This window comes from Bos grunniens, chromosome 27 (assembly GCF_055505025.1).
Source record: "Bos grunniens cultivar Pamir isolate PY7600 chromosome 27, Bosgru_T2T1.0, whole genome shotgun sequence".
NCBI classification, from domain to species: domain Eukaryota; kingdom Metazoa; phylum Chordata; class Mammalia; order Artiodactyla; family Bovidae; genus Bos; species Bos grunniens.
In genome coordinates, this window is record NC_141191.1 from 16,453,356 (window position 1) to 16,481,186 (window position 27,831).

The 27,831-nt window shown below is 47.3% G+C and overlaps 1 protein-coding gene across 7 annotated transcripts in view; it reads right to left on the bottom strand.

Annotated features, from left to right (window-relative positions):
• Positions 1-27,831, bottom strand: part of ENPP6 (ectonucleotide pyrophosphatase/phosphodiesterase 6) — a 114,712-nt gene that overhangs the window by 60,808 nt on the left and 26,073 nt on the right. Inside the window, exon 1 of one of the 7 annotated variants that reach the window (XM_086379935.1) lies at positions 20,196-20,298. The exons of the other annotated variants lie outside the window; for them this stretch is intronic. The gene's annotated coding sequence lies outside the window, so the exon portion shown is untranslated. Of the gene's footprint in view, positions 1-20,195; positions 20,299-27,831 lie in introns of those variants that run through there. 7 annotated transcript variants of the gene reach the window in all.

Here is a 27,831-nt window from a genome sequence, read left to right on the forward strand (position 1 = left end):
GTTGCCATTTCCTTCCCCAGAGGATCTTCCCCACCCAGGGCTTGAACCCACGTCTCCTGCACTGGCAACTGGATTCTTTACCGCTGAACCACCAGGGAAGCCCTGGTGTTGTACAGCGTTGGCCAAAAAGTTCGAATAGTAGGGAGAGGGGTGTGTGTGTGTGCGTGCGTGCAGCAGTCTCTACTTTTAATTGGAACTGTTTCGATTACTCTAGAAGAAATGCATGAAACCCAGATGAAAGCAGGGGCTAATATGATTCAGTTTTGAAAATGTGCTGTATTCAGAGAAGCATGAAGCAATTAAAACAAAATTTTTTTTAAGTATTTACAACTTCTGTCCTTTACTTGTATGTCTCAGAAACCCTACAATATCATTTGATGAAATTTCCCTCTTCTTTTCAACACTCACATTCAACCCTCTAGACCCAAAGTTTACAGGCTTTCTCACTATCCTTTGCTCTTTCCCTCATGGATGAAAAGTGATGGCCTCCCCTAGACTGTAGAGCTGTGATGTGACTGGATTATGGGGTGTGTGTGTGTGTGTGTGTGTGTGTGTGTGTGTGCGCGCGCGCACATGTACGTGTGAGACAGGGAGGCAGACAGAGAATATTCTCCTGGAGAATTTCTGCTAAACTAAATTCTCTACCTCTCCCCCTTGTATTTTTTAAATACCCACAAGGCCTCACTGAGAGCTAGGATCTGTGTGTGCAGCTGACACACAGCTCTACCATATTTTCACATTTCAGATGATGAGGTCTTCTTTCCTGTGGTCATCTGGGTCTCTTCACTTTTTCCCTAAAGGGTCTTTGGTTCTCAACAATAGGTAGGACCTAGCATTAGCTTTTGTATCTTCTTTCCATACCAATTGGTCATGGTGCCTGTAGACTCTGGTGAACCTCAGAGACCTTGACTACGGCCCTCTCCAGGGGAGTGCCTTTGAGACAAGACCTCCAGAGATGGCTTTGGTCACCACCAGCACCCGGGCTGGTCCGGGCTGGCCCAGAGGGACACATCCCTTCTAAAGGGAGCTCAGACCTCAGCAGGTAAATCATCCATCCCCACTGTCCCGAGACCCAACCCCTGTCCAGAGGATGAAAGACGTGAGCATCAGTGGGGAGGGTCCCGACCACTTCCTGGGAGAGGATGGTGCCCAAGAAGATCCCAGACCCAGTGGTTTCCCTTCTATCATTAAAGGGTTTCGAAGTGAAGAGGGAGATCTTTCAACAAGAAGGCCATCTTGGAACCTTGTTCAGAAAGTGGGTTTTGTTCTTTGGGGCTTCCCCAATAGCTCAGTTGGTAAAGGATCCACCTCCAATGTGGGAGACCCCGGTTTGCGTCCTGGTTTGGGAAGACCCGCTGGAGAAGGGAAAGGCTATCCACTCTGGCTTTCCTTCTATGATTAAAGGGTTTCAAAGTGATGAGGGGGCTCTTTCAACAAGAAGGTCATCTCGGAACCCTGTTCGGAAAGTGGGTTTTATTCTTTTAGTGGATTGGGCCTTGAGTTGAAATGAGAGGGTGTATTCTTCAAAGGCTTAATCACAGATGCCGGGCTGGCCCCCAGGGGCATCCCTTTGTTCTGGGAAGCAGTGCCTTTCAGGGAAGCCAGCAGGAGACAGTCGCTCTCTATCTCCTCGTCTGCTCAAATCTTCTCTCCCAGCTGAGCTGATTTTCCTTTGCATGAATATATGAAGGCTGGCAGTCTGGCTGTGACAGTCTGAGTCTGCTCTTCCTCAAGCTGGTTTCCTTACCCACCCTGGCCTTCTCTCGCTCTTTTGTTTTTATTGCTTGGGCAAAAGCGGAAAAGAACAGAACAGAACGGAGCACAGTGTACCGGCTTCTGCAGCCCACAAGCTCTCCTCTCCATATTTCTGCCTGACCCGTGTCTATTTTAATGCATCTGCAACTTTTCTCGATTTTTCTCTGCTCTTTCTAAATGGAGCCTCCGGTAGTTTGATTACTTGGACCCTTTGCTCAAAACATCAGTAGAAACTTTCTTGACACCATCACAAACCACAAATCCCAGGTGGATTTCAGATACAGTGTTAAGGAAGATCTGCCTCCTCTCCCACCTCCCCCACCTCCTCCAAATGCAGCTCTGTACACACATACGCCTATGAATACATACATGAATTGGAGAAGGGAATGGCAACCCACTCCAGTATTGTTGCCTGGAAAATCCCATGGACAGAAGAGCTGGTGGTACAGTCCATGGGGTCGCAAAGAGTCGGACCTGTCTTAGCAACTAAACCACCACCACCACATAGATGAATACCTGGCACATAGTAAAACCTCTGAACATTAACTTACATTATTAATATGAAGATAGAGAGTCACACCGACAAATGGAATCTGGAGATCAGTTGGAGCCTCCTTTCTTCTGAGCTCTCTACGTGATTTGTCCCAACCCCATTTCCACTGAATTCTTGCACTTCCCCATGACACTCAGTACATCGCAGGCATCTCTCCTTCTAGACTCCTGCTGCCATGACATATGGCACCCCAGAAGTGACGCTCACTGCGTGGCACAAAGAAACCCGCTCACATGAAATATACATGAGTCGGGTAAACTTAACTGGGGATTCAGTGGGGTGTGAAGAGGAAGACTGAGAGCAGTGCAAAGAACTATGGATTGAGGGTCAGACATCCGTGTTCTTAAAAGTCCTTTCAGCTACCCCCACCAAGGTTTCCTCCTTGGCCCCTCACTCAAAAAACTCTGGCCTTGTACACCTTACTGATTCATCTCTGCTACACAGCACCTACCTCCAAAGTTTCTCCCTGAATTTCAAAGTTCTCTCAAAAGCAGTTCAGCCCTCCAGAGCTCCTGCATCACTCCTAAGTCTGCGTAGCTCATTAGCTTATGCATGCGTGCTAAGTCGCTCAATCCTGTCCGACTCTTTTTGACCCCATGGACTCTGGCCTGCCAGGCACCTCTGTCCATGGGATTCTCTAGGCAAGAATACTGGAGTGGATTGCCATGCCTCCTCCAGGAGATCTTCCCAACCCAGGGATTGAACCCAAGTCTCTTATGTCTCCTGCATTGGCAGTTGGAGAGTCTCAGCTGGAGACTGAACTGAACTGATAAGCTAATGAGGGCTTCTCACTAGTGCCTCTTGGGAAGCCGTCATTAGCTTATCAGTTCAGTTGCTCAGTCGTGTCCGACTCTTTGCAACCCCATGGACTGCAGCACGCCAGGCTTCACTGTCCATCACCAACTCCCAGAGTTTACTCAAACTCATGTCCATTGAGTCAGTGATGCCATCCAACCATCTCATCCTCTGTCATCCCCTTCTCCTCCTGCCTTCAATCTTTCCCAGCCTCAGTGTCTTTTCCAATGAGTCGGTTCTTCGCATCAGGTGACCAAAGTATTGGAGTTTCAGCTTCAGCATCAGTCCTTCCAATGCATATTCAGTACTGATTTCCTTTAGGATGGACTGGTTGGATCTCCTTACAGTCCAAGGGACTCTCAATTGAGAGTCTTCTCCAACACCACAGTTCAAAAGCATCAATTCATCTGCGCTCAGCTTTCTTTATAGCACAACTTTCACATCCATATATGACTACTGGAAAAACCAAAGCTTTGACTAGACGGAACTTTGTTGGTAAAGTAATGTCTCTACTTTTTAATGTGCTGTCTAGGTTGGTCATAACTTTTCTTCCAAGGAGCAAGAGTCTTTTAAGTTATTAGTTTATAGAATCCTTTAAAAAATGGGGGCAAGGGGAAGGAAGGAAGAAAATAAGGAAGGACAAAAAGGAAAAAAAAAAAACAAAAAACAAAAAGAAAATGTTTCTTTGAACAGGAACTGCCCACTTCAGAAGGCCATTCTAGTTAGAGTTGTTATATTTATTTTAGCCAAAAAAAAAAAAAAATGTTGTAAGATTCCCAGTTAAATTTGAGTTTCAAATAAACAATTTTTTACTATAAATATATCCCCATTATTCCATGGAATATACTTCTCCTAAAAAATTATTTGTTGTTTACCTAAACTTCTAATTTAACTGAGTATCCTGTATCTTATCTGGCAATTCTAGAGGAAGCATTCTTTATTTGCTCCTATTTCATAGTCACAGTGAAGGAGAAGACGTGAAATCAGGAGGTACTCAACTGAGGTGATAGCATGTGCAAATAATGATGAGACGAGGGGGTGAACATTTTATTCAGGTAAAATGTAGAACTTTCCACTCTACCACTCAGGGCTCCCTTTCCTGGGAAGACAAGATCTCCTTAATGACACGCTGGGCTAGTACAATTCAAAACAGTCGGAGCTTCACTCAGCCAAGGTCCTGGCATGACACATGTATGTTGTCCAAGGGGTTGTTTGCAAAGGGGTGGCCAGGGCCCTGGGGGGCCAATAAGAGACGGTGAAGCAACCCGGGCTTATTCCACTTTCACCCATCGCGCACCTGTCCCCCCAGGCTTGAAGGGCAGGGGGAGCTGGCGTAGCCAGCAGGGAGCCAGGGGGAAATCAATACCCGGCCTCTGCTATCCTCCCGATGCTGTCCAGCTGAGGCTCTCCGTGAGATCCTCCAGGGGCTGCAGGCAGGCCAGAGAAGGGGGAGGAGGGCAAAGAGACCAATAGAGAATTCCCAGCACAGCCGCCAAAGAGAATCCTAAGGCATGGGCTTCTCAAGAAAGTCAATCGTGTTGATTTCTTAGGTGGAGGAGTGAGTCCTTAACTGGATATGGGGACCTCCTGAGCCTGAGGTCCCGCCACACGGCCTTGTGATACATATGCCCCTGCACACATCTCAGGAACGGAAGACACCCCAACTGGCTTCCTGTTCTGACTTGTGCGTGTGTGATACTCAGTCGCTTCAGTTGTGTCTGACTCCGTGCGACCCTATGGACCGTAGCCCTCCAGGCTCCTCTGTCCATGGGATTCTCCAGGCAAGAATACTGGAGTGGGTTGCCATGCCCTCCTGCAGAGGATCTTCCCCACCTAAGGATCGAACTTGCGTCTCAGGTTCTTCACCATCTGAGCCACCAGGGAAACCCCTGGCCTAACCCACCACCTGTGAATTCAGAAGTAAGGAATGACTCTCCACATTTTCTAGGTATTAGCTGCAAAGGGGTTGAATATTTTGCTCACTGTCCCAGTGCTAATAAATCATATGTGGACGAGTTGGGGGGTGCAAAGAGATATGAGTGACTCGAACTTGGATTATCTCTCTTTCATCATCATATTCTGGGCACTTCACTTTTCATGGTTGCAATAGATTTAGTGGTTATATTTGCAATCTGGAACATAAAACCATGCTGATTTCAAGATGAGACCTCTTGGCCTTTTTTAGACCATTTATTTATGTCTCTAAACACACATGCTGAGAAACAACGACATAATGAATTCAGTCACTAAACACTCAGGTTCCACAACCAATGAGGAATTTCTCTATTATACAAAAGCTTTCTGAATTCTTGGGGTGTCTAATCACCTTTACAAAGTAGTACTAATCTTTAATACTAAGCCATTCATTGTTTTTCTGAAATCCATGTGTTTCCATTAGATGAATATGGCCACGTCTGCTAGATATCAAAACAGCTGGTTGAAAAGTGAAGTCATACTTTAGGCACATCAGTTTAGTCAAAACATAGAGATATAAACACAGCTTACAAAATGTTAATGCGGACTTTGGAAGTGATTCTTTTACAGCATACACGTTTTCACCCAGAGGCAGCCCTCAGGTGACTTCTGAGCCCAGAGCTGCGCGCAGGCCTCTGCAGCCGCACCTGCGGAAGTCTGGGTTATAAGCATGCACGATGGACACCCGGCACCAGCTGTGGGCAAGCTGCCCATCTCTGAGAGGTTGACAGGGACGGTGGAGACAGCATGAGTGCGTGGTCAGACGGGTCAGAGTTGGGGTGAAGGGGTCTTCCCCTGTTTCTAGCTGTGGACATTGAGGCTAATCTTTAAATTCTCAGAGCCTCACATTTCCATCTCTAAAATGGGAATAATAATACTACTTCCCTGGCTGGACTGTGATGAGTATTAAAGACAAAAATAGTTTAAAAACATATGTAATGCTTACTATGTTCCAAGGTTTGTTCTAAGTCCACCTGTTACAGGTTGAACAGTACTGTGCTGTGCTTAGTCGCTCAGTCATGTCCTACTCTTTGTGACCCTATGGACTGTAGTCAAATAGGCTCCTCTGTTCATGAGGATTCTCCAGGCAAGAATACTGGAGTGGGTTGTCATGCCCTCCTCAGGTTGAATAGTACCCTCCCCAAAAAGATATATTGAAGTCCTCAACGCCCAGTACCTCAAAAGGTGACCTTATTTGGAAAGTGGATCTTTACAGAGGAAATCAAGTTCAAGTGAGGTCACAGGGGGCCCCTAATCCAATCAGACTGATGTCCTTATAAGGGGGGGCATTTAGACATGCGCACAGAGGAAAGATGCTGTAAAGCCACAGGGAGAAGACGGTCATCGACGAGCCAGGGAACACCAGGGACCCCAGAAGCTGGGGGTGGCGAGGAAGGACCCTCCCCTGGCAACTTCAGAGGGACCAGGGCCCTGCCAACTCCTTGGTTTCTGGCTTCTGGCCGCCAGAACAGCAAGACAATGCATTTGTGGTGTTCCAAGTCACCCCACTTGTGGTACTTACAGCAGCTTTAGGAAACCAGCACGTTTAAGCTTCACGATCACCTTAACAGGCAAGTACTCACGGTAGGCCCACTTTACAGGTGAAGTAACTGGGGCCCAGAGAGGTAGATTGATTGAATTCTCACACCGGCAGGTGACGTGGAGCCAGGATTCAACCGAGGGAGCCTGGACCCAGAGTCCTCACTCTTGACCACGATGGCCCTCTAACACTAGCTCACCGGGGGTCACCAGTTCACCTGGCACTGGGTGCCCCCCAAGCCTTAACAAACCTGAGAGACGGAGCTGCTGCCGCTGCCGGAGCAGCTCTCACGCCATCATACAGCACCCGCCCTCAAGGACCGGTGGACTTCTGGGGACCCTAAGGGATCAGGGGTCAGGTTCCGGGAATCAGCCCACTCAGGAAGCACTTTACCTGGGCTGGAGTTAGACTCAGGAGGGGTCATGACCTGAAGGCCAAAGGTCTGAGCCACCTTGACAGGTGTCTGCTGATCAGCTTAGTAACAGGACTAGTTAGTTACCAGGTCTCGGCCACCTTCCCTGTACCTGGAACTAGGTGCTTCCATCTCGTTTAGTCTTCAACACAACTCTGAGAGGCAGATAATACTGTGCTCGTGCGGCAGGTGGGAGAGTAAGGCTCAGAGTGGCTGAGGGGCAAGGTTAGTGCCAGGGAGCTGGCAGGAGAGCAGAGTCCCAGTTCAAAGCCAGGTCTCCGGGACTCAGCGCCCGCACCCTCCCCAGGAGCCTCTGCCCTCTGGCCACCGGCTGCCTCCCCAGCCCACCAGGTCATTTGGGTAGAAACTGCCCCAGATCCAGGGACTGCCTCTGAGGCTCTCCCCAAGGTAATCACAGGGAGGAGCTCGGATCTTCAGAAAAGCCAGACCCGCCTGCCGCTGGCAATTGATTATCATGCACAAACTGTACCATAAATATCTCTGAAGGAGGGGAGACTGCCAAACAAGGGGTGCTAACAAAGCGGATGGGACTCCTACCCCCTTCTCCCTCTGGAAGGTGTCCAGCTGCAGAACGAGAGGCTCCCAAAGGTCTGCGGTGTAGGGGTCTCCAGTTAAAGGGTGCATTTTAGAGACTGAACGTATCTACAGACATCACCTCAAATTGACACGATGCCAAGAAGTAACTGCACGCTGGATTCAGAGCTCGGCAGCCTGAGAACGTTATATAAGCCAGACTTTTCCACCGCTAGACTCCTCTCTGAACTTTTCCATTTGGAGGGTCTAAAGATGAGCTGAGACCCTGTTTAGACTAGCGAGTGTTCAGGAACTACTCGATACCCAAGAGATATGAAGGAATGAAGAGTGCACTGCTCGAAGTACTGACCTAACTCACAAACTTTAATTGGCTTTATGGGTCACCTCTGCTAGGAAATACATCTTATTTTCTTAACTTGTTCCAAGACAGAATTTGGTGTGTTAAAGAAGTGGTTTCGAGAGAAATATGCAAGATCAAGTTGAAAGAAAAATTCACAATTTGCACATCTTTAAATGCAACGACTGATGTATGTGCTAGACACAGTCCTGATTAAGTCTGAGTCACAAATATTGCAAGTCCAAGATAACAGGCTTTGATTATAGTGTGAAGTGTAGGGACTTGCAACAAAAATAACCCCAGAATGTTAAGAGGGGAGAGATTTTTTGATTAGAGATATTCATGCTCAGAGTTTTGAGGTCACTGGACTCAAAAGAATGTATTATTTTTCTGGAATATGCTAGCTTGGTGTAATTATTTAGCAACTAGAAGACAGGTACAGAAACAAAAGTTATTTCCAGAATAAGGACAAAAATGTAAGCTTGGGACTTTTAAACACTCTTTATTTGGGGAAAGCTAATTTTTACCAAAGCTCAAGGATATTTCCAGACAATTTAATCTATCCTCATCTCAGCACAAAGCTGGAAAAGAACTTGAATTGATTACTGCATTTAAGATGGAATCCCTTCTGAAACACACTCCCATTTTATTGAGCATTTCTGTGCTGTGCTGTGCTTAGTCACTCAGTCATGTCTGACTATTTGCGACCCCATGGACTATAGCCCGCCAGGCTCCTCTGTCCATGAAATTCTCCAGGCAACAATACTGGAGTGGGTCATCATTCCCTTCTTCAGGGGATCTTCCCAACCCAGGGATCAAACCCAGGTCTCCTGCACTGCAGGCAGATTCTTTACAGTCTGAGCCGCCAAGGAATACATCATACACAAGAGAGAGCCCACCAATACCTCGGTCTAAAAGCTTCTTCTCCCTCTCCCTAGTGATAACGCATCCAACTCCGCCCCACTCAGCCACCCTCCCCTCCCGCAGTGACATCAGGTCAGCCACAGTCCTCCTGCTACTGGAGTGGGGTGACTTTGGTATAAAACAGGCTCCAGCCACCTCCCATCCTGTCTGCCTGCAGGTGGTGGGAGGCCCCTTCTGTGTTCCCTCCCCATAAATTCACCCAGGACAGGAGTCTTCCTCCCACCAGCACAGAGGGTTGCTCTGGTTCTCCGGCTGCCCCGACCTGTGACTGGGGCAGGGCTGGGGGTAAGGAGGGGAGTTCAATTCTGTTTAAAAAGGAGGAGGGCACACTTAGGTCCTGGATCCAAGCCATGTTCAACGATCCATCTTTTCAACTGGTGTACAACCTAGAATGGCTAATGGGCGATCTCCAACAACAGATACCAAAACAGTATTGGATCAACCATTAATGACAACAATTGATAGAGAATGATCAAATTCAGCTATTCGGGCATGTGAGGTAATCACAATGTTAATGATTCAACCCAGTCCCTGGTGGCTTAGTTGTTAAAGAATCATCCTGCAGGGCAGGAGACACGGGTTCCATCCCTGAGTTGGGAAGATACCCTGGAGAAGGAAATGACAACCTGCTCCAGTATTCTTGCCTGGGAAATCCCATAGACTAGAGGAGTCTGGCGGGGTACCCTCCATGGGGTCGCAAGAGTCAGACAGAACTTAGTGACTAAACCACCAGGTGAACCCACCAATCTACAGCAAACAAACAAAAACCCCCATGTGTGAAGTATGATGCTAGCCCATGCAAGTTCACTGCCTTGGGTCAGGTGTGGCCATAGTAGTGAGACCGGTCTCCCACATCATGGGATTAAAAAATCAGTTTAGGTCATGGCTGTAGCCACAGCTTATGTGCCCAGGTCAATGAGCGATCTGCATACAAACAGACAGCGTTTGGAGCTGACGCTGCACCTGGCCTAATGATCTGTGTACATAATTCTGCTTAGGTGCTCTTAGCATATATAAAATGTGTTGAAAGATAACTTGCCCTGGGGATGAAAGAGTAACTCAAACAAGCAACTAATCACATGGCTAGGTGTGAGAAGTATCTCTGATGTATTGAGAGCTTCCCAGTCCAAACTGAAGACGTCATCTGAATAGAGGAGCTTTTTGAGTTAAAAATAGAAGCATCAAGAAGGATGAAAACTGGCAGGAACCGAGGACCAGTGAGAAGCACGTGGCCGAGTGGAAAGCACTTTGGAGCCCAACAGATCAAAGTCAGCCCCTGCGCTGGGATCTCACACAAGTCATTTAACTGCAGAGAGCCTCAGCTTTCTCCTCTGAAAAACAATCATACCTTTGTGTGTGCTAAGTCGCTCGGTCGTGTCCGATTCTTTGGGAACCCATGGACTGTAGCCCATTCTGCTCCTTTGCACGTGGTGTTTTCCCAGGCAAGAATACTGGAGTGGGCTGCCATTTCCTACTCCAGGGGATACTGCCAATCCAGGGATCGAACCCTAGTCTCTTGGGTCTCCTGCATTAGCAGACAGATTCTTTACCACTAGCGCCACCTGGGAAGCCCCATACATTTGTCCAGAGTTAAATAATTTGGGGTAGGCAAAACTTTAGCATGATGTCTGGCACACAGTAGGCATTGGGGAAATGCAAACCACCACCTAAATCCTCTTTTAAAGGGCAACCCTATTGGGCTTCCCTGGTGGCCCAGTGGTTAAGACTCTGAGCTTTCAATGCAGGGGGAGTAGGTTTGATCCTTGCTGGATCCCTCATCAGGCAACTGATATACCACATGCTGTGTGGCCAAAATAATAATAATAATAAATAAATAAAGGGCAACCTTATTAAACAGCATGCAGTGGTCAATGGCTCCAGGAGGGATAAGGCTGGGTAGCCTATTTATTGTCTCATAGTCACACACAAGCCCTTGAAATAGACTCTCAAATCCCCTTAAAGGGGTGGGGGGAGAAAAAGGCAGTACCACCCACTACCATTACTCAGGAAGGTTTGTAACCAGTGAATCTCCAGTTCAGAAACTAACCTCAGGCGTTTATGACAGCTCCCCTGCGCTTGGCCCGACACTGCCCTCTACTGGCCGTCACAATAATCATCACTCGCAGCCTCACCCAGGATCTCGCTGGGCGCCGCGCACCTTTGCCAGCCTGGTATTTTGTCTGACACTTTTCATATGTAAAGGCATCCCAGCATCCCCAGAGCTGCTTGTGAAGATACTAAACATACTGAGGATTCAGGCCGAGGCACAGAGAGAGGCCAGCGGGGCCAGGCGGTCACATACCCAGGGCAGCCCTCTTAGTCGCTGAAGCAAACGTGAGCCTGTAGGAGGAGGGATCCCTGGTCCGGACTTGAGTAATAAACCAGTGTCAGACTAATGGGACCTAACCGAGAATATGCGATTCTATCAGACAGATATCATATGTGGGAATAAGTGAACAGCTTTTCATTTTAGATTGCCAGCTGTTGCACAGCCAGCAAAATAAACTTGAATATTAGGAGCACAGATACTTTCCACCATTGACAGGCAAGCGAGCAACACTGATGTGAATGCTCTGAAAGACTCTCCCTCTACAATAAGACTACAAGATACAATATAACTAGATCTTGGGTAACACACACACACATATGCACGTGAGTTTAAAATATTGCCAAGCTCACAAGTGGTCCCAGGTCAGTAGTGTCCCTTCTTTCTTAGCAAAGCAAATGAATATTTTCTATTAAGTAAAGTTCCAATTTAAGCCCTCAGATTTCCCACAGACTAAGTTCAATCAACTGTGAGCTAAAAGAAAGAAATAAAGACCTAAGACACAGAGAAACAAATCGTATGGCTCAGGCAGGTAGCTCTTAGCCAACGGCCTTTGCCTTCCTTGCGTTAGTGAATAATCATTTCAACAGACCAGCCAGCAATTCTAGTTTCCAGCCACCCTCGCATCCAGGTGGAGCCATGACCCGTGGTTTGGACAAAGGAAGGAAGGCAGAAGAGGTCGATGCCATTGCCAGGCCTGGCCCACAAAGACCACGCTTGGGGTCCTCTAGGGGCTCTCCTGTCCACTAGCAGGATGCTGGCGCTCAGGGTGATCCTGGAGGCCACATGTTGAACACGGCAGAGCCTGTGTCAGTCAGTGTCCTTGAATGACCACACAGGCCCCACGTCAATCCGTCAACTTGACATGATGGCAGTAACAGAGAAAGACCCTAAGTGTTAAACCACTGAGATTGTGGAGGTTAAGTGTGCCGCAGTTGATTTTACCTTAACTAATCAGTCATTGTGAACATCAGCAGAAACAATAAACCACAAATTTAGCACCAAGGGCTTTAGAGTTTGGGGATTATCATATTTAGAATATGAAATACGCTTTATGACATGTTTAAAGAAATAAAAGAGAATCAACATTATCAAGGAACAAAAGACTATCAAAAATAACCCGGCAGAATTAAGAAAGAATCAAACAGAACTTTGGATGTTAAAAATATAATGATTTAAATTAAAATTTGGTGGAAAGATAAATCTCAGAATAAACACAGCTGAAAAGATAGTGAAATTGAATATATAATTGAGTGACCCAGAGGAAAGAGACTAAAGAGGAAGAGGTCAAATATGAAAGAAAGACTGTGGTGGGGTGAACGGTGGTTCCTTAAAAGGTACATCCCCCCAGAGCTTGTGGATGTGATTGTACTTAGAAAAAGGTTCTCCACAGGTCAAATTAAGGATCTCGAGATGAGATCATCCTAGACTATCCAAGTGCCCTTATAAGAAGAGGATACACAGTCGCACAAAAGGAGAAGACGATGTGACAATGGAGGCAGAGATCAGAGTGATGAATCTACAAGCCAAGAACACCGAAGAGTTCTGGCAGTGCTGGAAGCTGGGAGAGAGGCATGGAACGCTCTCCCTCTGAGCCTCTAGAAGGAACCAAACCCGCCAACATCACGATCTCAGAGTTTTGGACCCTCGAACTGTGAAAGAAAACACTTCTGTTGTTTTAGGCTACCTGGTTTGCGGCAATTTGTTATAGCAGCCGTGGAAAACTAAGACAAAGGCGAGAGATGAGGATAGAGTGGGAAGTTCTGCGTTACATCGGTTAAGAGCTGCAGAAGGAAGAACAGGGGGACCGGAGGAAGGGCAGCGCTACATAATGGCTATGTAATGTTGCTCCCCGATAATGGCTGATACTTTCCCAAACTGATGAAATATAGAAATCCTTAGACAAGGGACCCAACATACTAAAAAGCAGGTTAAAATTTTTTAAGACTTTTTTTTGATGTGGACCGTTTTTAAAGTCATTATTGAATTTGTTACAACATTGTTTCTGTTGTTTTATGTTTTATGGTTTTTTTGGCCTCGAGGCATGTGAGGATCTTAGCTTCCCAACCAGGGATGGAACTCCTACCTCCTGCATTGGAAGGCAAAGTCTTAACCCCTGGATCACCAGGGAAGTCCCAAAGAAGGTTAAATTGTAATACCAAAATTTATACTCAAAAAGCCCATAATGAGAATGATGAAAATCCACGTCTTCAGAGTCTATCTGTCCCTAGGACTAGGATTTCTGGGTCACGGGCAGCATTTTCCCAGGACAGTTCTGATTCCTAGCTGTTGTTTCTGATTCTCAGCAACGTTTTTCATTTTCAAAAGTATCTTCTTGATTTGCACAGATTTTGAATGTCACCAACCCCCCTACACACAAAAGACAAAAATAGCAGTACCAACATCCCATGGACAACATCTACCACAAAACTCCCTGTGAACCTCAAGATAAAAAAGCCTGTGAGAACCACCCAACCAGGGCCACAAAGAGCCATGTGGCGTGTCACATCTGTGGGGTGAGCAGAGGGAGAGTTTTGTGGACCCTCTTCTAGAAAAGTCCCAACAGCTTAGACCTTTGTACACTTGTCACGCTGTCCTAACTTGGATGACCCCTTGTCCTAATTTGGATTCTTAAAAATGCGGTATTCTTGCCAAAAAAAAAAAAAGCTTTTAATGAATCTAACCACGAAGAAAAGTCAGACAAATCTAAAATACAGCCATGGCCTTCTCAAGAATGTCAACATGGTGGAAGTCCAAAGGAAACAAAAAGGCAGGGATGTCGGTCTTGATGGAGAGCAAAGAAGCATGGCAGCGGAGTGGACTGCTTGAACCATGATTAGATTTTTCATTTCAGGAAAGGTTATAAAGGATTTTTTTTGGCAATGGAGAAAAATCGGAAAATAATTGTGGTCATATGAAAGTATATCCTAGACATGCTGCATTACTGGAGCGGGGGGGGGGGCGCGGTGGGTAAAGTGTCATGATGTTAACAGTTGACATTCTTTTTTGGCTGCACCATGAGGCACATGGGATCTTAGTTCCCCGACCAAGTATCGAACCTACGCTCCCTGCAGGGGAAGCACAGAGTCTTAAACACTGGGCCACCAGGGAAGTCCCAGAAATTGACTTGCAGCTGATTCAGCAGGCGCAAAAGCCAAAATAGAACCCTGTATTTCTCACGTGAGCATAAAAGCAAACGTGCCAAATATTAACGTTGAGAGAGGCACAGCACACAGATACTCATAATACTACTTCAGCATTTCTGTAGCTTTGAGACTTTTTCATTATAGAAACCTGGGGGATAGCCATATGATGGACTATTACTCGGCAATTAAAAGAAACAAACTGTGGACACCTGCCACCTGGTGACTGAACCTCACAAACAGTTCAGTCCAATTCAGTCTCTCGGTCGTGTCTGACTCTTTGCAACCCCATGGACTGAAACACACCAGGCTTCCCTGTCCATCACCAACTCCTGGAGTTTACCCAAACTCATGTCCATTGAGTTGGTGATGCCATCCAAACATCTCACCTTCTGTTGTCTTCTCCTCCCACTCTCAATCTTTCCCAGCATCAGGGTCTTTTCCAATGAGTCAGCTCTTCGCATCAGGTGGCCAAAGTATTGGAGTTTCAACTTTAGCATCAGTCCTTTCAATGAATATACAGGACTGATCTCCTTTAGAATGGACTGGTTGGATCTCCCTGCAGTCCAATGGACTCTCAAGAGTCTTTTCCAACTCCGCAGTTCAAAAGCATCAGTTCTTCAGTACTCGGTTTTCTTTATAGTCCAACTCTCACATCCATACATGACTACTGGAAAAACCATAGCTTTGACTAGACGGACCTTTGTTGGCAAAGTAATCTCTCTGCTTTTTAATATGCTGTCTAGGTTGGTCATAGCTTTTCTTCCAAGGAGTAAGTGTCTTTTAATTTCATGGCTGCGGTCACCATCTGCAGTGATTTTGAAGCCCAAGAAAATAAAATCTCTCACTGTTTCCATAGTTTCCCCATCTATTTGCCATGAAGTGATGGGATGAGATGTCATGATCTTAGTGTTTTGAATGTTGAGTTTTAAGTCAACTTTTTCACTCTCCTCTTTCACTTTCATCAGGAGACTCTTTAGTTCCTCTTCGCTTTCTGCCATAAGGGTGTCATCTGCATATCTGAAGTTATTGATATTTCTCCCAGCAATCTTGATTCTAGCTTGTGCTTCATCCAGCCTCGCATTTCACATGATGTACTCTGCATATAAGTTAAATAAGCAGGGTGACAATGTACAGTCTTGACGTACTCCTTTCCCGATTTGGAACCAGTCTGTGGTTCAAAAATAGTATGCTCAGTAAAAGAAGCAAGACCCAAGAGACCATGTATTGAAAGACTCCGTTTATGTGAAATATCCATAAAAGGGAAAACTAAAAAGACATAAAGTACATTAGTGGTGATCTGGGGCAGAGATGGTGACAAATGGGAGTCAACAGTAAGTGTGCATGAGGGGTGAGACCTCATGAAGGGTGAGACCACCAAAATGGGGAGAGGGAATAAGCAAAGACTGGAGAACAAGCAAAGACCGGTGAACAAGTCTTCACTGGAGGCTCCGTGTGAAGGGGTTAGCAGAAGAGTAGTCAGTGGAACTTAGCATAAGGGTGGATTGAGAGGAGGGAGGAAACTTGGAACCCAATGAAGAGTCTGTCGGAGGCAGGGATGGTCAAAAGATAAATTCCGCAGAGAGAAGCTGAAAGATGACACTGGATGTTGCTATTAGAAGGTTTGGCCTGTCCGGCTATTTCAGAGGCTCAGAACCCAGCAGTTCCATGTGCCCGACCGGCCAGCAGGCCCCGCGCTGGAAGAGTGGACTGAAGTCGATATATTAATAATAAATAGTTCCTCAAGATTAGGCCTTGAATTGCTCTCTGGCTGCCCTTCTTTCCTTGCCATGGTTCTATGCGGGGATTTCTCCAGTGAAACAGAGGGGCATGGAGTCCATTAGTTTTTTTCCCCAAAGAATTAGTAAACTTTGTTCCTCCGGGAAATTGGTAGTGAAGGATGTGATTTTAAGTACAACTTTCTGGCCGAGGTTTCTAACCCCCTCCCCTCGCACCCCGCTCCCGAATCCTACCTCAAACCAGGTGACTTTCCCTCTTTTTAAAATCATACTCTGGGGGCTACCCTGGTGGTAGCTCAGTGGTGAAGAATCCGCCTGCCAGTGCAGGAGAATTGGGTTCGATTCCTGACCAGGGTTGATCTCACAAGTCGGAGCAACTAAGCCCGTTGGACCACAACTTCTGAACCTGCGGTCTGCAGCCCGGAGCCGCCACTTCTGAGCCCACGTGTTGCAACTAGTGAAGTCTGCACACAATAGAGCCCGAGCTTCACGACAAGGAAGCCACTGCACTCAGCCCGCACACCGCATCTAGAGAGTAGCCCCTGCTCGCTGCAACTAGAGAAAAGCAACGAAGACCCAGCACAGCCAAACATAAATAAATAAAATTATTATAAAAAAGAAGATGATACCATTTTTACAGGGTCTCTGGTAGTCCTTAAAAAAAAATCATAACTATGAATCTTAACAGGGCAAGGCGTGGGGGTAAAAACAATATTCATCCTTTGAAAAGTAAGTGTATGGCTGTCTGGCTTCAGATGCCAACCACAGCTGCAGTGCCCTTTGGGTTCAGTAGTGACGGTTGTCCAGAGGGCGAACGGGGCAACAATAGCACTCTCTTCCCTTTGACATGCATCAAGGTCGGAAAGTTCCAGGGGAAACAGACCAGAAGTGGTCACAGCAGGGGACCACACTCCTGGCAGTCCAGCGGTGAACTTTCCGCCCTTCCAGTGCAGGGCGCACGGATCTGATCTCTAGTTGGGGAACTGCGATCCCACATGCTGCTCAATGTAACGTTGAGCCAAACAAACAATAAATAAAAATTTTAAAAAGAAGAACTCATGTTTTAAAAAAAAAAAACAGAGACGCGATCATGACAATAGATAAGACAGAGGACCTGTCACAGCATTTAAACCTACTTCTTGGAGCCCTCAAGCTCAGGGGAGCTTCTCTATAGCTCAGTTGGTAAAGACTCTGCCTGTAATGCAGGAGACCTGGGTTCAGTCCCTGAGTCGGGAAGAGCCCTGGAAAAGGGCATGGCAACCCACTCCAGTATTTTTGCCTGGAGAATCCCATGGACAGAGGAGCCTGGCGGGCTACAGTCCACGGGGTTGCAAAGAGTCGGACACAACTGAGTGACTAACACTTGAGCCCTCAACCCCTCATTTTTTTTTTTCAGGAAAGAAACTTGAACCCAGAAAGACTTTGAAGCCACAGGGTTTAGAAGCCACCATAGCCAGACTAGAACTAACACCTCTTGCTTCTAATCTATCACCCTTCTCATGAAGACGTCACCAAAGACAGAGAGGAAACGACTGGGCCATGCCCAGGGTGGTCAGCACCAGGGTGGGCACCCAAACGCGGAGAGAACGGGGACTCGTGTGAGGGGACAGGCGGTTACGTATGGCCTTGACGGGAAAGACTAGAAGACATGGCAAAGTCAAACACTAGGTAATCTTGTTTTGGCAGAAGCACTGCCTTTCTATTTCATGTTACTAAGAAATTCGTATTCTGCTGACCACAAAACCACCTGAGGTGGAAGCCGGGTAAAAAGGATACCTTCTACCTCACACCCTTCGCCCGAGGGAACTGCTATTTCTGAAAACTTTTCCAGACTCCTGGTTATAAATGACTTAAACTCCCAAACCTAAAATCTCTTGGGAAGAAGACAGAAGTTGTTTTAAGCCACCAGAGCGCTGCAGTCCTCCCCGGTTTGGAATTTAGCGAAAAGGTTAAACCATAATGAGTTTCCAATTGGCCATCTACTCACTTCTTAAAATATTTGACAGAGTGTGCAAAATACTTAATTATACACACTTGTGCTTTGCATTTCAGAAACCTATCCTGAACTGGTGTGGACTGGGGCTGGGAGAAGGGGGCTGTCGAGCTGTGTTTTAAGCAGTGTTTGCAACGTCCATTTGGACTTTTCATCCGCTGTGAAACTACAAAGCTCCCCCGTGATGGCCTAGCCTCGGGGGCTGCCTTTCTGTAAGAAGAGGGGGTGTGATGGCAAAGAGAATTTAAAAGGAAATGGGCTGAGTATTAAGGATAAAGCAGTTTCCAAGTAACTTTAGTGAAAGTGCTCGTTGCTCAGTTGTGTCTGTCTCTTTGTCACCCCATGGACTGTGGCCCACCAGGCTCCTCTGTCCATGGGATTCTCCAGGCAAGAATACTGGAGTGGGGTGCCATGCCCTTCTCCAGGGGATCTTCCCAGCCCAGGGATCAAACCCAGGTCTCCTGCATTGCAGGCAGATTCTTTACCATCTGAGCCACCAGGGAAGTCCTAAGAAACTCTAAAACAAACACAAAGTGATGCTTACTGAGTTCCTACCAAGTGTCAGGGTCCATGAGACACTTGACGGGGAGGGCCCGGCCCTCACTGGGACCACCAGGCCCTCCCAGGCCCCAGAACCAAGTGTACGAATAAACACCTGCTCCGCGGTCACTGCGATGGCCTGGGTCAGTGTCCCAGATGTGGCTTGTCAAAAGAGGCCTGTTTAAGCCATGCCGTACAACTGTTCAGCCGTGGCCGTCTGAGATAAGTAGCTAAGTGTCTGAGGTTGAATCCTCTCTTTTATACTCAACCCCAGAAGCGCTTATTGTTCGTATTGTCCATTGAGACACACAAAGGAGGGTTTAAAAACAGAGTTGTCCCTGAGGTTCTTGGTCTGGAAGAAGCCTGGAAGGGCAGGGACACACACACTGTGGAGTGTGTGTGTGCAGGCGTGTGTCGTGTGCATAACAAATGCAGCTACAAGGTCTCTGGCTGAGGGGCAGACGCTTGGATGGCCGCAGGACAGCGCTGTGCTGAGAGCCACTTCCTTGAAAGCGGGAGGTCCCAACAGGAACGCAGGATGCCGTACTCCCAGGTTCTGCCAGCCTGGGGCTCTGTGAGCTTGAATAAGCGATTTCATGTCTCTCAGCCTCAGTTTCCTCAGATAGAAAACCGGGGTAACCATGCCTGCCTTCCAGGGTTGTCTGAGGATGGCCTGAAATTCGATTTGAAAACACCTAGCACTAAGTGCTGTAGACACACAGATGTAGAAATCCGGTAGGCATTTGGGAAATGTACATTCTGTTCTCTCTTGACTGAATCTGGCTGCTTGTTACAAAGGAGAACAGTCGTGCTGCAGAGACATAGGCCTCCATTGTCATCAAAGGTTCTGACTCCAGCAACCAGAGGCCACGTGGCGAAGATGCCGAGGGACGGGTGGGGGTGCAGAGGTCCTCTGCGCTGGTCCTGATTTACCCGTTTCCTGGCTAGGTAACCTCGTACTAACTGCTTACCCCCCCACCCAGACTTGAGTTCTCTCATCTGCGAATTTGCCCTTACATAGTTCCAAGGTGATTATAAAGACCATTTGAAGGTATCAAGATTAGAAAGGAAGAAGTAACTGTTTTTATTTGCAGGAAATAGGATCTTGTCGATCCTTGCGATGCAGAAAATCCTGAGGAACCCACAAAATTCAATTAGATCTAATAAGCAAATTCAGCAAGGTAGCGAGATACAAGACCAACACCCAGAAATCCACTGTTTTCATACACTGCAAAAGTGAAATTAAGAAAATAACTCCATTCATAATAAAATAAAAAATAAAATGCCTAGAAATTATTTAAAAAGAAGGGAAAGACTTGTGCCCTGAAAATTATAAAGCGCTATGGGAAGACTTTGGAAACTGAATGGATGTCCCATGTTTGTGGGTCAAAAAATTTAATACTGTTACATTGGTAATATGTCCTAAATTGTTGTATAGATTCAACACAACGCCTAACAAAATCCTAGCTAGAGTTTTTTTTTCCCCCCAGAAACTGAAAAGCTCATACTAAAACTCATTTGGAAATACCAGTGACTCAAGATAGCCAAAACACTCTTCAAGAAGAAGTACTAAGTGGAAAAACACACACACCCCAATTTCACAACTTACCACAAAGCTACAGTGATCATGACAGTGTGGTCCTAGTATCAGGACGCACATAGGGAGTTAAACTGAGAGCCCAGCAATAAACTCCAGCATTCGTGGTCAGTTGATTTTCTACAAAAAATGTCAAGAAAATTCAGCAGGAAAGAAATTATTATTTCAACAAACAGTGCCAGAACAGTTATCTCACATCACACAGAAAAATTAGCTCCACATGTATCGTGAGCCTAGATGTAAGAACTAAAAGTATAAAACTCTCAGGAGACTAATGACCAGGGCTGAAGTCCTAATGCCTTAGGACTGGGTATGTGGTCCAGGACCTTTGCAAAGTCACAGAGGAGGAAAAGAGGTCACACCACCACCCACCCAGTAGAGACTGAATCTCCACTGAGCCCAGTGGGAGGGAGGTCAGAGTCAGATTGAGATTTATTTTTTTTTTATTGCAGTAAAATATACATAATATAGAACTTACCACTTGAGCCACTTTTAAGTGTATAGTTCAGTTTTATGAAGAACATTCACCCTGAGTGTGTAGCCGTCAGCACCACCCATCTCCAGAACTTTTTATTATCCCAGACTGAAACTCTGCCTCATTCAACATTAACTGCTTATTCCCCCAGCCCCTGATAACCACCTTCTACTCACTATCTCTGTGAATATGATGATTCTGGGTACCGCAGGTAAGTGGAATCAAACAATACATCTCTTTTTGTCTATGGCTTATTTGACTTAGAATGCTTTCAAGTTTACCCAGAGATTTAGATTTTTTTTTTTTAAAGAAAATACAGACATGCACAATTTCTAATACACTAAATGGACATGAGCTTGAGTAAACTCCAGGAGTTGGTGATGGACAGGGAGGCCTGGCGTGCTGCAGTCCGTGGGGCTGCAAAGAGTCGAATACAACTAAGCGACTGAACTGATTGAACCAATATACTCAAGTTTGTGAACTTGGATCCACTTTACATACAGATGGACTTATTCATCTTCCCCTAATTCTGTCAAATTCTTATCTAATCCTGAAATTGTTTTTCTCTCTGATCCTCCACATTCAATTAGTCTTGCCAGTTCCCTATCAGACCCCTGACCCTAGGTCCACTCCGGAGACTTGACTCCCAGGCTCTTTAACTCTCCCCTTGGTCTTGGACAGCCTTGTCCAAATCCACACAGCTCAGAAATAGCAGAGCAATTGTCTCAAAGCCTAGCTCTGCTCTCCAAATGCTCCATCATTCCCGCCTCTGCCCCTTGGCTTGAGTGATGCCAGTCACCCCCACCCAGCCTTTTCTCCAGGTTTCAACTCCTCCCTCAAATCCTGGTGGCTCAGGTGATAAAGAGTCTGCCTGCAATGTGGGAGACCTGGGTTTGATCCTTGGGTTGGGAAGATCCCCAGGAGAAGAGAATGGCAAGCCACTCCAGTATTCTTGCCTGTAAAATCCCGTGGACAGAGGAGCCTGGTGGGCTACAGTCCATGGGGTTGCAGAGAGACACGACTGAGCGACTAACACTTCCACTTTCTCACGTCCTTCAGGCTTTACTCAAATACCATCACCTCAGCAAACCTCCTCAGAAGTGGTCCCCACAACCCCTGTGCCTATTCCGTCCTGGCCTGTGACTCCACACACTGAGCTGTTCAGCTTCATTATAAGCTCATCCAAGACAGAGGACACGTCCCTTTGGAAGAGCAGTCTCACCTAGAAAACGTTCGCATAGCCTGCATAAGAAGTGATCATACACGAACATACATTATGAATTTATGTCAAAGTTACATGTTGCTGTAATAATTACCAGATTCAGTGGTTCGGACAGTAGGTGGTCCAGGAATCAGCAAATGAATGAAAATGGGCTCTCAAAGCACTACCCAGCTCTGAAATGTGACCATCTGTGGGTCAAGGCCGTATGGGGGGTGGGGGGCATCTTACTTTGGCCTGAAAAAGAAAGATGGGTTGGAAGGCAGCTGCGGCCGAGCTGGGGTTGAGGCCGGGGGGTTGCAGGGAGGATGGGAGTAGAGCCCTTCCAGAAGTAAGAAGTGTATCAGCCAAGGGAAGGACAGGACATTCTAGGAGAGGCCTTCAACCAAAACGGGGAGGTAAAGAGGTCACTCTCCAGAGTTCCATCCCCAAAAGGGTTTCACGACTGGCTGACCAAACCCCAGTGATCCCTGCATTTGAAGGGTAGGAACCAGTCTGTGTCCACTGATGGAATCTCCCAAGGCGTGAATCACCACGCAGCTGGCTGGTGGGTTCAAAAGTCCAACAGGTGGTTGAGAATCGGATAAATAAAAAAGGCATTTTTGTTTTCATTGGATTATTTTAGCTTTCAGCAGCTGTTGACACAGTCTGAGAGTGAACTCTCTGGAACATGATTTTCCTTCTTATCTGTTCCATCAGAACTCAGGGAGGTTATTTGAGGCTCGTGACGAAGAGCAGCCATCCTCCTAGGATCATCCAGACCTGGGGAAGTGGGAAGGACAGCTGAGCTGAGCCCCAAACACCCCCATCTCCACCCCCACCACACACAACCTTCTAGAGGCTTCCACCTCCCCTTTGACCAGATCTTGATGAAATCTACACAGAAGGCTTCTTTGGATCCCATCTCTACTTCAACTTACACATCTCGGCAGATGTTCGAGAGGCTGAGGGAGGAAGCAAAAGCCGTCCAGCAGGTAAGCCCCACCAGGACAGAGTGGAGTGCTGAAGGGCGCCAGCCAAGTGGCAAGCATGGATGAAGAGGCAGGAAAGACCGGAAACGATGGCTCAGCTTCCAGCCCCCCGCATCTGAGGGAGGCCGTCCTTTTGGCTGGGACGCTCTGCTCTAGGTCCCACTTGTCCTGGCACTGCAGGAGCGCCCCATCTTACAGGCAGGCACCCAGGGGGAATCACTTCCTCGGGGTGGGAAGGATGGGCAGGGCCCCTCACACAAGCCTGTCTGCGATTTCAGCCTGGGCACCTCTCATCCAGGTGCGTGTACCCTGCATGACTCCGTGACCCAGCTCTCAAGCCCCTTCTCCTCGTAGGGAAAGGGCCAAAGACAGGAGGAGGTCACGATCAAGCACCAGATCCGACACAGGACCCAGAGGAACCCCAGACCTGCCCCGGGGTCCCCGCCTGGGAGACCATGGACACAATGGCCTTATTCAGGGATGGGGACTCTGAAACCCGAGTAGGTGTTGTCCAAAGTGTCTCTGAAATAAACATTGACCTGCTGACTCAGGCTCCCTCTGAATCCATTTGAAGTGTTCTTTAACCCGTCTGTGGCAAAGCAGCCTTAATGGAGCAGCCTAGGCAGCAGCCTGAGGTCCCATCGGTCAGCAGCGGGGAAAGGAGAGTGAGACGGGAGACCCACCTGGGGTGGAGACTGCCTGGCTCTGTGTGGGGAACCTCCTGAAGGAGGGTTTGCTGAGCTCAGAATCAAAGGCTTTCAGCACGCCTTCAAGCTCTGCCACCACCCTCGCCAGCCCCTCCTGCTGGGAATGTGTTTCTTGAAGCCAGATGAACCCCTGTAACAAGAGCGCCCTGGCCTCACCGTGGATGCCAAGAGAAACAGGCTTTTCGAAAAGTGGCACTTCAGCGTAGACAGGTCTGGTGGTGGGAGCTGAAATAATGACGCGCCAAGAGAGATTACTTTTGTAAATTCTGGGAATGCGCTTTTTTCCTCCAGGTTTGAGCCTCTGAGTGCTCCTAACCGATTCGGCCACCCAGACACCTCGCACACCCACTCCTCAGCATTCACTACACACACTGTAGTTTTAAGTGGAAACGTGAAAGTGGAAACGGGAAGTAAGTGACAAAATTCAGACAAAAGTTCATGCAGTTGAGAAGACAGATTTAACTGTGTGTCTGTGAGAAGTATCCTCTACCAGCTGTGGGGCAAGTAGAAAGACAAGTCCATGTACGGGGTCCACTGGGACCCACAGGAGCAATTTCTCTCTTGGACTCCTTTCATTTTTCTACAGTTTCTGGAACCCTCCTTCACTCTACTGTCTTTGATCCCCTCAAGGGCCAAGTCCAGGTGAATATCCTAATCCAACCTGAAATCTAGTCTGATGAAAATTGACTTCATCAAATAAACAGCTATCCACGCTTTCCCATCTCTGCCCATAGGAGCCCGAGACTTCTGAACTTCTTGTAGCCTTGGAATTGACTCAGGTTCTCTTCCTCTTAGCTCTTCCATATTCACTCATACTCAGCAAGTTCTGCTCCAAGGGCATGCCTCAAATTCAACTTTTCACTTACAGCCCATTGTAAAGAATAGATGCTCAAGGCACAGCATTGCAGCATTAGTTACTATTGTAACTAGTGTTGTAACCAGGACATGAAAGCATCAACATCCATCAATAGAAGAATGGATAAAGAAGATGCAGTACATATATATACAATGCAATATTACTCAGCCACAAAAATAAACAGGACTGTAGTGACGCGAATGGACCTCGAGTCTGTCCCACAAAGTGAAGTAAGTCAGAAAGAGAAAATCAAATATCCTGTATTAACACACATGAATATATATGGAAGCCAGAAAAATGGTACAGATTTACCTATTTGCAGGGCAGGAATAGAAGCACAGATTCAGAGAAGGGACATGTGGACACAGAGGGGGAGGAAGCATTGACACATATGCAATTGCATGTGTGCTCAGTCATGTCTGACTCCTTGTGACCCCACGAACTGTAGCCCACCAGGCTCCTCTGTCCATGGGATTCTCCAGGCAAGAATACTGGAGTGGGGTGCCATTTCCTTCTCCAGGGGGTCTTCCCAACACAGAGATTGAATGTGCATCTCCTGTGTCTCCTGCATTGGCAGGCAGATTCTTTACCAATGTGCCTCCTGGAAAGCCCAATGTATACTCTAGCATGTGTAAAATAGACCCAGGGGAGGGGAGGCCAGGGAGCCTGGAGGCCAAGTCCACGCTGCTTGTGCTGGAGGCTCACAGAGACCCCCCAGGTGAAGCCTTGAATTCTGCAGAAGTTTGAGGATGTGGACTTTTTTCAAAACTTGATTTCTCAAGTACTATCTGCATTGATTTCCTTTGGCCCAAGTGACAGCTGGTTTTAATTTAAATCAGCTATTTTCTTGAAAGCAAGGGAAAGCTTACCTTATCCCATAATCCCTCACTCCAGAATGTGGGGCCTTGCAGTCTGGGAAGAATTTGCTTCAGGTGGCATTTCTAGGAGGGCGGTCAGAACTGTACCAGCACAGATATTAATTCTAAGTAGTTAAATTTCTTGGTTTTGCCTTGATTCCAGTAGATGATTAATCAAGTGCCTTTGTCCAGGCTCTGGCTGCCTCCTGGACTGGTCATAAGGAGACCTCTGTCTGTGGATCCCAGGTCACACGCACCACCTTCGGGACATGCCAGGACTGGAGTCAGCGCTGTGCTGGTTCCTGTGTGACATCTGCGCCTCTGAAGCCTGCCCTGTGACCTCAGCCCTGCCACTGATGCCCTCAGGTGTCTGGAGGGAAGCACGCAGCCTCCCAGCTCTTTACTTGGTAGTTCAGTCAGTCGTGTCTGACTCCTTGTGACCCTATGTGACCCCACTGTAGTCCACCAGGGTCCTCTGTCCATGGGATTCTCCAGGCAATAATCCTGGAGTAGGTTGCCATTTCCTCCCCCAGGGGATCTTCCCACCCCAGGGACTGAGCCTGAGTCTCTTCTATCTCCTGCACTGGCTGGCCATTCCACTGCTGAGCCACCAGGGAAGCCATATTTGTCCTGCTGCAAATACATTTTGGGCTTCCCCGGTGGTGCTGGTGGTAAGGAGTCCTGCCAATGCAGGAGATGCAAGAGACTCAGGTTCGGTCCCTGGGTCAGGAAGATCCCCTGGGGGAGGAAATGGCAACCTACTCCAATATTCTTGCCTGGAGAATCCCATGGACAGAGGAGCCTGGAGGGCTACAGTCCATGGGATCACAAATAGGCAGAAATGACTGAGCACATGACACACGCAGCCACACAGGCCTCCCAAGAGGTGCCCGTCCTAACCTTTTCTCATTTCATGCCTGCTGCTGGCAGCAGCTGAGATTCTGGCCTGATCAGGACCCAGAAACTAAGGAAACTGAGGTTCAGGGCACTGTGACGACTTGTGCCTGAAGTCTTCCCGACCCTGCGAGGACTCCCACCACAGCTTCAAGCAGCTTCTCTCCCAGCTTCAAGGCCAAGTTCTTTCCAGTAACCCATCATTCCTCATTACGCAAAGAGAACACCGAGGGCTTTATGTCTCATGGGCAATAATTCACGTAAGGAAGTGAGATCATAGTCCGTCTTAGGAATTCTGAGGAACCTTAAGAGAGTGTGTATTTCGGTACCGAAGGGATCTAGCGTGATTCTTTTGTTGGTTCATGAAATGCTCAAACGCTCAAACCCTAAGTGCACTTCCCAACAGATATATCCTTCCTTATATATATATATATATATATATATATATATATATATATATATGAAAAAGAGGAATTTTTCAATATCAGGTGGGAAAATAAGCACGGACATTGGGGGAAATAGTCTAGATTTCACCCTGAGTCAGTTCCAGGGCAGCGGACATGACAGCAGCCTCACGGCCGGGCACTGCCTAGCCCACAGTCCTGCTCCAAGCCTTACGTCCACTCAGTGTGTAAAAGACAAGCCACACCCAAGGACATCTGCACATGAACATATGCTGCGGGACACAGCCTATACGTAATATTGCTTCCATAAAGTAAAAAATGAGGCGGGGGCTTCCTTGGTGGCTCAGTGGTAAAGAATCTGCCTGCCAATGCAGGAGACACGGGTTCAATCCCTGGTCCGGGAAGATCCCACATGCCAGGGGCAACTGAACCCGTGCGCCACAACTGCTGAGCCTGTGCTCTGGAGCCCGGGAGCGGCAACAACTGAGCCCCAGTGCTGCAACTTTGAGGCCTGCAAGTTTGAAAGTAAAGAAGATCTCTGTCAAACGTTCCTGGGATCTGCACTGTCCCCCCATGAAAAGAGCCCTTCTGTCACGACTAGACCAGAGACTAGACTACACCCACAGCCTGACAAGAAAGTGTCTGCGTGACTAAGACTTTGTGCCAATTAGTCCTTGTGGGGATATCAGGAACGGGGGGGTCTGACGAACAAAGGGTCGTGTCACTGGCTTGGCTTCTCCACGGAGACTGTAATAGTCCCTTTTTGCTCCCTGGAGTCTGGCTTGCTCAGATTGGATTTTGTTCATCTTTTACTGAGACTGAGAAAAGCTCACATGGCAGTTTGTGAATTGAGTCTCCCGGCAAGGCTCTGAAAGACAACTGGTGTGGGGGGTGGTCTGCGGGTGTGAAAACCCCAGACGGACGGAGTGGAAGCCGGGCTGTGACACACAATAGCATCTATGTGTGGCCCAGCAGCCAGAAAGTGGCTTCCTTCCCTGCAAGGGGAGAGCCATGCCAAGTGAGGACCAGAAGATCTTAGAGATGCTGATCATTTGTCTGTTGGAGGGAGACGTTTTAAAATGGGCAAATAATTTCCATGCTGTGTGCAGTCTGGATTTTCTTTCCTCTCCATGCCCTTATTTCTAATTCCCAAACTCTCTCCCCTGCTTCATTTTATAACATTTTTATGCACACATGCATTCGGTTTCCATGTATGAAGTCAGACACAGCAATTTGTCTTTCCAGAATCCTGGGGCTTTGCTGTT